The sequence below is a fragment of the Ixodes scapularis genome, unplaced genomic scaffold, assembly GCF_016920785.2.
Source record: "Ixodes scapularis isolate PalLabHiFi unplaced genomic scaffold, ASM1692078v2 PGA_scaffold2__306_contigs__length_199485367, whole genome shotgun sequence".
NCBI lineage: Eukaryota > Metazoa > Arthropoda > Arachnida > Ixodida > Ixodidae > Ixodes > Ixodes scapularis.
In genome coordinates, this window is record NW_024609857.1 from 192,534,511 (window position 1) to 192,546,559 (window position 12,049).

The 12,049-nt window shown below is 40.0% G+C and overlaps 1 protein-coding gene across 1 annotated transcript in view; it reads left to right on the forward strand.

The window, feature by feature from the left end:
- Window positions 1-12,049, forward strand: part of LOC120838854 (sulfotransferase ssu-1) — a 35,001-nt gene continuing 22,952 nt past the window's right edge. The window contains exon 1 of the mRNA XM_040208957.2: window positions 1-98. The gene's annotated coding sequence lies outside the window, so the exon portion shown is untranslated. The remainder of the gene's footprint in view (window positions 99-12,049) is intronic.

Sequence of the window (12,049 nt, forward strand, 5' to 3'; positions counted from 1 at the left end):
GTGGAGTGCTCTTTTAGCCGAAGGTTGCTGCTCGCAGACTTTCCGAGAGTAGCAGAGGGGTGTGCCTCGACCTTCAGCATTCCTGCGCAAACATCGCCGTAAGTCTACTTTCCTTCGTTGGCGCATTTAGTCGTCCAGTTTTGATTCCATGGACACAATTGGGCTCTCGGAAGGTTCTTATCGATTCGAATTTTCTGTGCCTTTCCGAGTTCCAGTTCTGCGTGTTTTGTCTGAATATATGGGGACGTAGAAACGCCGCCGCTTCGCTGATTGGCCCCGTTCCAAAGATATCGTTCTTTCTGTGATCTTGACCGTCGCTGTTTGAGGCGGCCAATTTAGCCTTTATAATTTTTTTTTCTTCACATTGGTATGAAGGTATGTCTCAACAAAAGAAAATAATTAGGGTTCTATGTGTTCGGGTTTATTGCTCTTCATATTCGAGGCTGTTTTTTCGTGGTTTACGATCTGTTTTGGAGTTCGGTGTTTATTTTGAGGTCCAGCAAGGAATCAGGGTCGATCGGGACTTATGTTATTAATCAACAGCATATTGTACATTTATGATACCACCCCCCCCCCCCCCTTACCACCTTTCCTCGCGGGGTCTCCTCTTTTCTTCAGGTCTATTAAACTTATGCCAGTCATTGCAAGAAATGCCAATGCCCTGACCAGAAAACTTATGGAGGCAGAGTCGATAGCGCGCTTGGCTTAAGAGTGTGTTAGCGCCCCGTCGGTTCGCTTATCGGCTAAAGAATAAGATTTCCTTTCACGGCGACAGAATTCGCGATGATATTGCGGGGTTTTAGTGGGAGTCATAGGTTGTGGGTGCCTCCTTTTGTTTGTTCGTGTATATAGGCTGCGCCTTAACGATTAATACTTCAGTTGTAAGTTCAGCGATTGTTTGTCTCTTTTCTTCTGCCCCGTCTGTTTCGCTGCATGTTTTAAATAGCAATATTGCAATTAATGCAAAGGTGCAAGCGAGATGGGATTAGTGATGGAAGTGTTCAACATAAGTAGATAAAAGAGCGCACAAAGGTACAAAAAGAAGCGACAAACCAGACAAGACAGAGCGCTTAGTCCTGTGAGGTTTGTTGCTTCCCTTTGCACATGTTTGCGCTGTTTTGAATCAATATGTTTAACAACTACTAAATAGTACAGCTCTCAACCTTATGACTGAAGTGTCACTGAAGTGCCAAAAGACGATGAAACCGACGATTTTACGTTTGCGCTGTAAAACATCCATAGAACAATAAGAAAGTGGATTAGAATGTAACGAAAGTCACTTCAAGTACCACTTAGGACCTTGCTCAGAAATAACCAAAATCGCCTTCCGAGGGGAAGAAACCTGGATTTGAAAAAAACTATGGAAGTCTAAACATATAAGGGGGCAAGATTAAGAAGTCCGAGCACACATGAAGACGGACAGCGCAGTGACGAAAAGCTGGTCGAGCAACAACAGCTGACCCAGATATTGAGTACGTTTAGCGTGCTCACACCACTCAAACAGCAAGTCGATGAGCTAGTCAAAATGAAACAAACTGTCAGGTGCATAAATAAGTCTTTGTAATCAATGTCGGACAGCTATGAGGAGCTGCTTAAGAAAGTAAAAGACCATGGCAGCGAGATAAGAGATCCAAAATAGAGGGTTAGTACTCTTGAAAACGAGAGGACTGACGAAACGAATCAACTGAGGAAAGAGACAAACAATATTTAGCAATCCGGACGTAGAAACAACCTCGAAGTACACGGACTTGTTAATTGCCTGAACGAAAACCTACTAGAAAAGCTGAACAAAATCACCGACCAGATTAAAGTGCCCAGACAAATAACAGATAACGCAGAAGCAGTTCACCGAATCCCCACTAAAACAAAGGAAAGACCCATCGTGATTGTACGATTAATCAAGCGAAACGAACGAGATGCGTGGCTTAAAAATAAGCAGAAACTGAGGACTTGCGCAGAAGGAGATAACGCCTCTCAACCAGGGTACATGACCGGTCAAAACCGAAATCTGTTCTTTGATGTTAAAACAAAAGCAAAACACCTCGGTTACTAGTTTTTCTGGAATAAAGAAGGATACTCGTATGTGCGAAACCGAGAAGGCGACCAGACTATTAGAATTGAGCACGAAAGTAACCTTACAAAAAATGAATAGGTAGTATATTCACCGAATTAAACATGGAAAGCTATAGTATAAACGCTACTGTTAACGTGTTTTGTTTTGTTCTTTAGCACAATAATGTGTGCAGTCTTAAAAACGTTTTAATGAAATAAACAGTGCGATAACCCCTTATTCGGGCATTGCAGACGTAATTGTATTCTCGGAAACAAACGTCACATCTTATGAAGCGACCAATTGTTTTCTATTGACAATTTCGAGATGCTTTGCACGAGAGAGCCGAGAAGAGGGGAGGAGGTATCTTGATCGTGATAAATCAAAAGTGGAAATAACCAAACACACTCACAAAAAAAAAGATTACTTCTGCCCAATGGAGGCGCTTCATATTGAAATATAATTCCACGGAAAGAAACTCTCTATGCTATGATTATGTCGAGCACCACAGGGAAATGTAAATACATTTTAAAATTATATCAAATGGCTAAACGATAACAAAGGTTGAGATTTAATAGCTGTTGGGGATATTAATCTAGACATCACAAACCCTAGTTTAATCATAAATAATTGCCTAGACAATATAGCACAAGCGGAACTGGAGTCAATGATACATGAATTTACAACAAAAAGAAATAGTCGGCGATAAACTATCTAGGGCCAGGCGTCAATTAAAAATTTTAACCCGATTAATCGCCACCCTTTACTTTATTAATTAGTCGATTATTTGGTCTAGTTTCTTTCCAGCCATAATATTTCAAAACATATATATATATATATATTTTTTTTTTGCGAATTTGTGACAAATGGCAGAATATACGATTTGGATTTCGAATCAGCCTCTACGTGTAGTTCCGCACAGTTCGAAAACACTCGCACTCTAAGGTTATTACTTCAGTTGCATAAGGCAAAGAGGTTCGTTGATATTTTTCAGCAAGAGTGGCTCCCCTTGTAGGGAACTGATGCATGAAATCAATTCAAGGGAGTCGGAAACACCGAATGGCTGCTCAAGGCAAACACTAGAAAGGTGTGTGTGCAAAAAGAGGCCAAGTGTTTTGTGCTAGCAGAACCTTTCGAAGATGATACTTCTGAACGTAATTCCCATTGTGTAAGATTTTGCAAAAAAAGGAAAACTGATAAATAATGAATTTATCGGGAGGTTTTCGAACGCAAGTATGGAGAAAGGACAAACAAAGAGAAACGCAACAGACGTGGGCGGCATTTGACTCACAACAACTTTACTTCCACCACTTCGGTGAGGTCTTCGTAACTCGTCTTCTCCGGGGGCTAGACCGCTTCACTCTTTCCGACATATTTCTTCAGTTCCGCATCCAGGAATTTTTCTTCTTCGGCTGTGAAGTGCAGCGACATTTGCATTGTCGTCGTCACTTCTCTGAATGTTCAGCCTTTCACTGTGCCCTCTGACTGCTACCGTGCCCTCAAAGATTGTTTGACACCCCCGCAGTAATTGACGTAAACTTTTAAGGGACGCTCCCCGGTGATCGTAAGTATGCATTTATGTTCGTTTAGACGTTCATTTAAAACTCTACGTACAGTTCGCGCTTTCCACTTTTCCCCGCCTTCTTGTTTTCTATATTCACTCTACTTTTTATCTTGCCCCAACTTGGCTCCCCTTGCAGCTTAGGAGAGGGGAGCGCTAATCCATCTTAGGATTTACAAGTATATAGGTTCTACGTCAGCTTTTAAGTAGCGTCCGGTTTGTCCTACATACATTTTTTCGCAAGAAAGTGAGATGGAATACACTGCATTATTCTCGCATTTTACAAATTTCACCTTGTGGTTTCTCTGACATTGTTTATCTAGGCTTGGTTTTCCGTTCACCTTTAGACCTATTCTTGCTAGCTCAAACTTCCATGTGCATAGAGTGCTACAGTGCTCTGCCAAGACCTTATGTGATGGGAATATTTGAGTGTAGGAGATTGTGATTGACGTTCTGAGTCTGTCGTTGCTTTTTTTCCTCTTGTTTTCATCTAATTAGCCACGATGCCATTATTTTCAATTTGTTCCTGGGGTACCCTGCCCAGATAAGGAGTTGAACTTGATTTCTTAGGCACTATGTTGCTGTGTGGATACGTGACATTTTTAATAATGATTATAGGACCGAATTTATGATGCCATGTTTGACTGTTTTCCGCTGCGAACGTTCAAAATGAAGTAGCGGCTTGTTTGTTCTCTGTTCAAAACCCCAACACGTTTCCTTGTTTTAAATTATAATTTAAAAACAAAATGTAAGAACTGCAGTCATATTTTATCTCCTGCGTCTTCCATGAAGTTCAGGCCGAGCCAGAGCTTTTGAAAACATGCTTATATGGCTTGCCTTTTAATTTCCTGAGCACGCATGACCATATACTTGTTCCACAAGCGAATTATGTACAGGTTTCCGCAGTTAATCCAGCGAACAAACATAATCTCTACCACACGTCCGCCGCACTCAGATATATTTTACTTGGCGCCGGGGCAACTGAGGAACCAGTGCAAACTTCTGTTTTTTATTGTAGATGCTGTTCTCAAACTCAACAAGTAGCGAGGACAAGTGCAGTCTTAAAAGCTGAATAAAAACTTTCAGGCTTATCCCCGCTTCATTATGAAAGTTTATAATGATTTGTTTTATTACTGCTGATTCTACTTTTTCAATCATGATTTTTGTGTCCAAGGAGAAGCAGAGGCTTCCGATATCTAGAAAAAGCAGTGGCATCTGCCTTCATATAAAAAAGCTTCCCGGAGGGCACTGTAACACTGTGTTCACATGCAGAAATAAGCTAAAAAAATAGTTCCCAAGGTGAAGGGAAAACCAAGCCTATAAAAACAATATCAGCGAAACCACAGTATAAAGTTTGTGAATTTTGAGGGTAACGAAATATATTCCATCCCACTTCCATGTGAAAAACGTATATGAGACAAACAGGACGCTGCTTAAAGGAACGCCTAAAAGAACTTAACGTCAAACTAACAATCACTGGGGAGCCACCCTTAAAAGCGCAGGTCACTAACCACGGAGAGTGTCAGAAAAACTTTTAAAGCACTCTAGCAGTCAAAAGGCACAGTGAAAGGCTGAACCGAGAGGTAATTGAACTTATAATGCAGAGAAGTGGCGACGGCAACGTTAGCCAAAAATTGCTGCACTTGACAGACGAATACGAGAGATTTCTGGAGCCGGAACTGGTGAAATATTTCGGAGAGAGGAAGCAGTCTAGCCCTCGGGGAAAACTAGTTGGGAAGACCTCGCCGAAGTGGTAGAAGTCAAGTTGTGAGTCGAACGCCATTCGTGTCTCTCGTGTTTTGTCCTTGCTTGTTCTTTGTCCCTACGTGCGTTCAGAAGTTTTTCAGTAAATTCAACCAACACGCTCTCCTATTATTTTCGATGATAAATACTGATGAGCAGCAAACCGACGGCTCTCTTCGACTTTTGGAAGTATAGCCTGGAACGCAGATCTTTGGCCGTTGCACAAAACGAAGGAGAAACCTGCGTTTTCAGAGAATTGAAATTCCTCGCGAGGGCTCGTTCCACCTTACTTCCAAATTTAACCTCAGCCAAAAGAGCAACAAGAAAAAACGTATTTTCTGCTTCAAATACTCCGAGTGTTTCTGACTAAGTTCTTCAACATCAGCATGGATGGGAAGCTTACCCAGTCAAGGAGGCGGTGGAAACATACAGCTCGAATGGCTGAACAGAGAAAGTCTTGTCGCTGGGTGTATGAAATTGAGAAAGCCCCTTCATTCACAGAAGCTAATTGGTCCACCTTTGTGGTCAAAATGTCCGGAGCGAACTGGGGGACCTTCGAGATTAGTTCCGCAGAATCCTGCGGAAGGCGCTCTTCGCACAGTAAAACTGGAGGGTCAAACGTTGTTGCCTTGGTGCTGCGATTGGAAACGTTCACACCTGCAACGACAATATTCCGCGCTAATTCCAGCGTTTCGGAAGCAGCTTGCTGGATAAACCGGAACGATGGGTGTGAACCAAAGGCTGGTACCAGGGATCGGCAGTATTTCAAATTCAAGTATTTGAAATACGTATTTAAAATACTTTGTGTATTTTGCATTTGTATTTAATTAGAAATTGGGTGATGTATTTGACGTGTGTATTTAAATACTAAAACGTGGGTATTTCAAATACAATTGTAATTAAATACAATTTTGTGGGTGAAAATACATTCTCAAATTTATTGTCACTGTCCAGAGCAGGAAGGAAACTACGTTCTGCACTGAATGTAGTGTCTCTCAATCAAGCACAAGCGTTTAGTGACTTTGTGATTACGGTGCTAGTTTAGGGCAAGAATAATGACGAAATCGACGTTCACAGGCAGACTGGCTAAATAAGTGCCTGTGACAACTTGTGATGCTTTCCAGCCTGATTTCCATCCATATTTTTGCCTGGAACATTCTAAGTGCGCGGGTCGTCCAGATTTTTGTAACTGGTGCGAGTTGCAACAATAAAAAAAGTCTCTAGCTAGTGCTGCGCGTCTTGGTAGTCTCGGTTCTTTGTTGGTCTATACCAAAATGTAATCTACAAAAAAAGCTGCTTGAAGCTCCGTACTTTTTTTTCACCTATTACGTCCAAGCTGATTACATTTTTTTTTTTTTTGTGATTATATTTCTATTACGGTACTAGAGCCTCGCACACTAACTCCCGAGTGTGCGATGCAAAAGTAAAATGAGATACCCAGAAATCCGTTGCAGGTGCCCTGAAGTCGCTGACGCAAATTTTGAGGAATGTATTTGGAAAAGTATTTGGAGGAGACCAAATACATTTGGTTGTATTTGTATCTTGTATTTAAATGCTTTTTTGGAAATGTAATTAGATTTGTAATTAAATATTTCTTGACGAAGTATTTTGTATTTGTATTTCGATAGATATTGGCATGTATTTTGCCCATCCCTGGCTGGTACAAATATCTTCCCCATGGGGCTAACAAGCACAGCATCGGAAATCCTTAGCTCAATTGAGACGTCTTTTCTTGATATTTGCGTTATGCGGTAGCAGGACGCCCAGTTAGAGAACTGAACTCCAAGCGCTACTTCGGCCCCGGAATGGGAAATATTCTTTTGGAGGCAAATGCAAAGGGAACTTAGTCTGAGGCGACGTAGAAACATTCTTGATATGAAGCCGGAAGCTTCGAACAACACAATGGGGTCGAATGTCAGAGACTCACTCGTGAGACTCTGACATAACTTGAGGCCCCGAAACAAATTGACAATGTACGCTGGGCGCGTGTTGGCTTTTGGACAAAGACGACAGAAAGAATAGCATGTTTAGAACATATGGACGACGAATACATTTTCTATGATTTCGGCAAACATGAATACAGTGAATCTCCTAGCGGAGTATTTGTGAACCCACACCTGCACAGAATCATTGATTTTCTTCTTTCTTTTCTATGATTCTAAGCAGGGGTGGGTTGAAAAATACTCCTCTGGGAGATTCACGGTATTTGTGTTGCTGCGAATTGAAAGAAGAAGTGTCCGTCGTCCTTTTGTCCTAAGTGTGTTATTCTTTTCTCTCGTCTTTCTAAGAAGTACAAGTCTCACGAAACAAGAAGCCTGACCATATTACCCCAAGTACTGTGTTTCTTAAGCTGACAGTAATTATAGCGTAATGTAATGTACAATATTTACATCTGACAGGCGTGATAGCCTACTTTAATTGTTTACAGTTTAGACGAGTCCAACATTCATTCCAGGCTAGTTTTATCCTGTTAAATATTATTAAAGCACGAAGTGCTTTTTAACAGTACTCCTCAATCCCAAAATATCTCCTTCCGTCGATTCATTTACCGCTAAATTTAGCGGGAAAGGGGCATCACCTGACATAACGTTACCTATATACCTTGGGGAAATTAACGGCACGTGAAGTTTATGTGAACTCCTTCTTTCCGGTAAATTAAGGAGGCAAAATCACATATCGTGGCCTAAACATCAATTAAGCTTCCCTGTTAAATTTAACGGGAAATCTACGTCACGAGACCTATAAATCCTTTCAGTTACCCGAAAAATTTAGCGGGAAAATTCACATCATGTGACATTGACACCAATCCCGTTTCCCCGCTAATTCTAGCGGGAGATATCGACGTCACGTGACTTGACGTCACTTAACCTCTACAACCATTCAGTTTCCCTGCTAAATTTAACGGGGAAATATATATCGCATGACACCAATATTCTCACCAATTCCCTATAATGGATTTCATGTAGTTTAGAACTTTAAAACTAAAGGTCGCTGGCAATTTGTATTTTTTAAAGGCACGAAAAAAAACGCCTTATAATAAAACCAAAATATTAAACCTGGGTTAGACGATAGCCAAAATTCATGAGGCTCGTTATATGACGTTGAATTACTAAACGGTTTACATATAGTCAAGAAAATCAATTTGTATGCCCTAAGTTACTTTTAACGGTACAAGATTGAAGTTCGATAGTTGACAACATTATGTCATACCAGTCATCGAGAATCATTCGGAACAGCAAATTCACGCACGAGCCTATTCAACATCAAGTCCTAAGACAGTGACCTAAATTACTAAGACGGTCGTAATCAGACAATTTATCAGCTAAAAAAAAAAGTATAGACAGCACAGAACATGTTCCGATATTTAAAAAAATTCTTAGATGTGACAGAAGTTTGATACCTATTATCGAAAGCAACCGAAACAAATTAAAATATATTTGCCGTTATTAATTTAGGTTTTCATGCCCGGGCACATGGCTTCAGTTTTGTACACAAATCTCGATTTAGATTACACGAACGTACGGGCTTTATCACCATACAACCTAGACGGGCGCCTACAGGTAATTATAGTTTCAATAACTTACCATGCACGTACTTTTTTTTTCTAATGTCCACGGCCTACCAAGTCGGCCTCAAGTTCGGTGATCCTAAATAGCAAACAAACAAACACACGGAAGGAAGTTTCTTTTTTCATAGCTTTCAAAGTGTCAACAAGAACTCTAATGTGTCCATCAATAGTGGCGTTTGATTATGATAGGACAGCGTATATTTTTAAGTGAAATTTCTATGAACATATTCCCAATAAACCTGGCCGAATTAAAACTATTTTGCCGTTAACTGCCGTGAAACAATGCCGTTTGCATACCAAATCAAAAATAAAGTTGACATGCATATATCGCCGCCCTTGCAAGCATATAAAGCACAATTTGTGATAGAACCTTCATAGATTATTTCCAATTATTAAATATATCCGTTTTTTCTGCGACAGCCCATCTCTGCCAAATTCATTCCCAATCTAAAGGAGGTCGCCGACCTATTTGTTCCTTTTCGATCTTCATAATTTAATGCTTCGTTGTGGTAGCTGGGTGTTTTTTTTTTTAATCTAGGCGTTCGGGTACATTCGTTCTTTTTGTTAATTTTTATTCATATGTTTGCATGTTGTGGCACATACCTTTCTGTAAAAAATGACCAGGCGTATTTAGTTTTAAGAGAATAAAATCTGAGAGCAGCTAGGAAGGACAACGAGGTTGTGGTGAGTGACTTGATCTTACCTATAAATGACAGACCGACTACAGTTTTTAGGCTAATGAAAGTATAACTTAGAAATACAGTATTTCAATTTATATTTATATTGGCAGCAAAGAATTAAAAACAAATATCCCCAAACCGGCCTCTACGGACATTTTCCCAAAAACCTTCAAAAAATTTTTTTTGGGGTGGGGGGGGGGGGGGGGGGGGGGGTGTAGAGCTTTCAGTTTATTGCAATAAAGTTCATTCCACGTACAAACCACTCCATAGTCTTTAAAATGATTTAAAGTTTGTTTTTCTTTCTTGTTTATAGTGAGTAACAACTTATTTAAATTGGTTTTCTTAGACTTAATTCAAGTTCAACACGCCTAAAAAAACGAGTTACTATTTTTTTTTTTGCAAACAATTGTTTAAGTATTTCTTTCACCTCGAATATAGTTCGTCGACAGTAAATGTTTAGTATCAGAGGGCGGAGCGTCTAAATGCAATATAAGACAGCAACGGCCTTCACCAGGATTTTAGCACACGCAGTCTGCGCCAAGATTGAATAAACTTGAAGCCTAAAGTATTTCCTGTACATAACTTATAATCATTTAACCGAATTTAAGTATAGTTTGGTCAAACGCGATCCTAAAAAAATATGTATTGTTGGCGGCGGAAATGTAAAACAAAATAAGCAAAGTTGTCTCAGGGAACAGTCATGCCCGAAGTATTGATTTTTTATCTACTAGATATTTAGGGCAATCATGTTCAAATTCCTCCCACATAAAGATAGTGCAATTGCCTTTTGTTTTATTAAATTGCATTGATTTAGCCCTTTTTTATTATGCAGCTGATCACGAAAATAGAGATGTTTCTTTTAATTTCGTTCATATGCATCGGAGAAAATAAACTAATATCTTGTTTATTGCCTAGCTTTTACTTTTTACGCTTTTATATACATGATTCCTACAGTAAGAAATAAAACGTGTTTTTAGAGCACAGGGCCTCTAAGCGTACACCAAAGGAACACTTCCGACGGCAGGTTTATGGCGTCTGTCATGTGTGCGGTGTTTGAAGCAGTAAAAAGTGATGGCGATTATGCACATACATCAATCATTTAGGAATGAAATCTAATATTTGTGTTCAACAGTATTTCAGACTGCTTGTAGAATAAGTCATGTTTGTTGTTTTAAGTGTGTTCGTTATACTACCACATTAAGGTTATCTGATATCCAGCATTAAAGTTGCGAGGACGTCTCCATCAAAGGATGGAAATCAAGAATAATATTTTGATATACAGTAAAACCCTACATTTTCGCAGCCCAGATTTTTCGCGAGTAGGGAAGCCGAGTCATATTCGCGAGATTTATGCTTCGCAAATCCTAAAGACTTGAATTCGCCTGTCCAGATAATATAAGCACTCGCACCCCCTAAAGTTTTTGAATTTTCGAAGTTGCGAAAGTTAGGGGCTCTCAATTATCAGGGGTTTGACAGTTTTATGAACAGGCTCTTAACGCAATCAGGAAAAGTTACCAATCCCCTTCTTGATTGCGTTTGAAACAGCAAGCAGCATACTTATTACATGCGCGCTTGTTTTTGTTCCATATGTCCTTAGAATCTCTATGTCCCACTATCCCCACTAGCGACCTTGGATATACGAACTATTGAGATTTCAGAAAATAAAAAGTCGGTACGCCCCTCGGCGGCGCTGACAGAACTGCTCCCAACGCCAGACGGAAAATGCAGAAACGTTAAGAATATGATTAACCTTCTAGATCAGAGGTCTAAACGTTTTGGCTAAGGGGCCGGATTAGGGACGTAAGTTGCTGTCTCGAGTGCGGGAAAATAAATGGGTGATTATAAATTAGGAAATACTAAATAAATATTCCTAGCTATGCATTTAGGTAAAAAGAAATTCAAAACTTGAGAAAATATTCAAGAACAAATTAGAGGTGGATGTATACCAACAGTTTATTTTGAAATTTAATATTAACATAATTATGCCATTGCACAATAATTGTGACATTAAAACTCACGAAGCATAAAACAAAGCGGAGTTAACCTTTCGCATACTCACACAGGGCAGAATACTAATGCGAATGGTAGAATTGATGCTAACAATACGCAATAGTTACGGCACAGGACACCAAGCACAATATACTGAGAACACAAAGGAATTACGAGGGGTGATCAGAAAGTTTTGCAACTCGGCTATAACCAAAAATCTGACAATGATGTCTCTATACCCGTTCGTTAGCTCATCTCTCTAGCCAAATACGTTCGTAATATCAAGACTTCCGGTTCCGCTTTTGGTCAACACCAGTCAGTTAAACATGGTGTCCTCCCCCGAGGTCGTCAAGCTTGAGCACCGAAGCGTGATAAAGCTTTGTGCAAAGATGGGAGTTCCTCCAAGGAAATTAACAGTAGAATAGTAGATATGTATGGCGATGAATGCCCTTCATATT